Below are 2,478 nucleotides of genomic sequence, written 5' to 3' on the forward strand. Positions count from 1 at the left end.
GCAGGATTCTCAAACTAGGTGGCCCCTGGTCTACCTCCTCGTGATGGGGGCAGGCATTCTTAGTGCATGCCTAGCCCTCACAAACAATAGCTTGGTGTGGGACCTACCTACATGTACCATTACACCCAAAAGCCCAGAGGTCAGGGCTCTCAGCTGGGAGGTCAGAGACCTGTTTTCAAATCTCCATGCACCACAATTTGAAGCAAGACCTTGAACTCAGGTCTTCCACCTCATTCTGATGACCTGTAGCTGCTCAAGCGCAACCTAAGGACAGACTGTTACAAACCAGGGCACAACCCCCAAAGTAGCTATGAGCTCTAGACTTAGGGTTCAACACCCAGCTATTAAGTGTCAACATCTAAGGCACTATAACAGCCTTAACATGGAGTTACAGAGCCCCCTTGGGTATCCCAGTCTGTCTCGCATCCAAGTGAGCCGGCCTTTGTGATAGTTGGTCCCTTACACCAAGAATCACAGCAATATTCAGGTTACTCCCAGGCCCAAAAAACCAGTCACTTATCCCAGCTCAATTGCACTTTAGACACCAAAGCCAATGCTTGTAGCCAGTCCTTTGGTAAACTTTTAGTATTGATTTATTATATAGGAAAAAGAAACAAGAGAGTTATTTACAAGGTTCAAGCAGGTGAACATACCCACACAAATGAGTTACAATCTTAAGTTTCAAAAATTAATAGACATTTCTATCATCAGCAGGCTCGAGATGTCCTTTAGGGCTAACCCAGGCCAAGCACTGGGGATCTCTTCCCTATGCCTAGAAAACCTTGCCCCCCAGAGCCCAAGCAGCATCGAGATACACTTCCTTCTCGTTATGGGAGGAGGGAATTAAAACGCCTGTACTCTGAGTTGTGAACTCAGCTGATGGGAAGAATCCCCTTGCATGACTCATCTTCACTGAAGGGAAGAGCAGAACAACAAAGTCTTTTGTCCTCTTTAATGTTCCACAATAGTCTGTCTGGGGTTGATGGGCCTTCCCTGTTGGCCAGGAGGTAACAGCTTCTGTTAGAGACCAGCACTTTACGCTAGTTCAGCAGTTTTCTTAGACTATGTCTAAGATTTCCAAAGGGGTCCACACCTCCATTAGACATTTTTTTAGGGGTCCACAAATGAAAAAATGTTGAAAACCACTGCACGAGTTCATGTCTCTCTCGTCCAGTGATTTACACTGTCACAGAGGCTCACAATACGAATGCTTGAACATTACCTTACAATATGGGACACAGATGTTGTAAATGAGATTAATGCAGGCAGCCACTCACAAGCATTCAATAAAGTCTAAACGCTTGGAACTTTAATACCTGTTTTAACAACACTAACCCACAGGTAAGCCAGCCTGAGTCCAGCGATGTGTTTGTCAGTGTTCCTGAGACATGGGTACCTCACCATGAGCTGGCATCTGGGCTGCCAGCGATACACGTGCCTAACCCCCACAAAAGATAGCTTGGGGTGGGACCTCCCAGAGGTTAGGGCACTCAGCTGAGTGGTCAGAGGCCTGTATTCAAATCACCACAATTTGAAGCAAGGACTAGAACCCAGGTCTTCCAACTGGTAGGGTTGTGCCCTGGGGTATCCTGGGATGGGGAAGTTCCCATGTTGAAGCCGTTCCACTTTGTATTAAATATTCATTGGGCCACACAGCAAGCGAGAGTGACTCTATAGTTTGGTGTTTAGGGCATTTGCCTTGGCGTGAAGGAGCAGTGGAGACCTGAACCTGCGTCAAGGACTGTTGAACTATTTATACAAAGCGGAGCAGCTTCAAACAGGAGAGATCAAGGAGAGCACCCAATACCCTGCTGGGTCGGGAGCTCACCTGGGATGCAGGAGACCCAGCTTCAAGTCCTGGTAGTGACTAATTATTTATACAAAATGGAACAGGCTCAACAAAAGAGATGGTGAGATTCTCTCTCCTCCCCCCCCCCCCCCCCCCCATTGGCTAACCTAGGTGGTTTCTCTGCCATGCCTAACTCTCATCATGCCTGGGTAGCTAATACAGTGCAATGAATTCCACTGGATGGCAAGATGCCTAAAAGGGAGGTGTTGGCATGCCTGAGTCCCTTAGCCGATCTGTTCCTTGCCCATACAGTGGGGATAACAGCACTGCCTTGCCTCCAGGGCTGCATGAGGATAAAGTCATAAAGATTGGGAGGTGCTCAGATGACAGTAATGGGGCCATTAAAGGTTTTTCATGCTTTACGACTCTTGGTCACAACTTTTTGCCTTGCTCTCTACTCAAATTAAAACTCCAGTCACTTTCACTTTTGTTCCTAGCCAATTTCCCCTGCATCACTGGAAGCTCTTTGGGGCAGGGACTGTCTTTTTGTTCTGTTAGTACAGCGCCTTGCACAGTGGGGTGTCAGTCTCTGACTGAGGCTCCGAGGCACCACAGCAATAGAAATAAATGAACCACCATATTGGAATGATTAATATTTGAAATTAGTACAGGAGGCCACGAGACAGTAA

This window comes from Malaclemys terrapin, chromosome 23, assembly GCF_027887155.1.
Source record: "Malaclemys terrapin pileata isolate rMalTer1 chromosome 23, rMalTer1.hap1, whole genome shotgun sequence".
NCBI classification, from domain to species: Eukaryota; Metazoa; Chordata; order Testudines; family Emydidae; genus Malaclemys; species Malaclemys terrapin.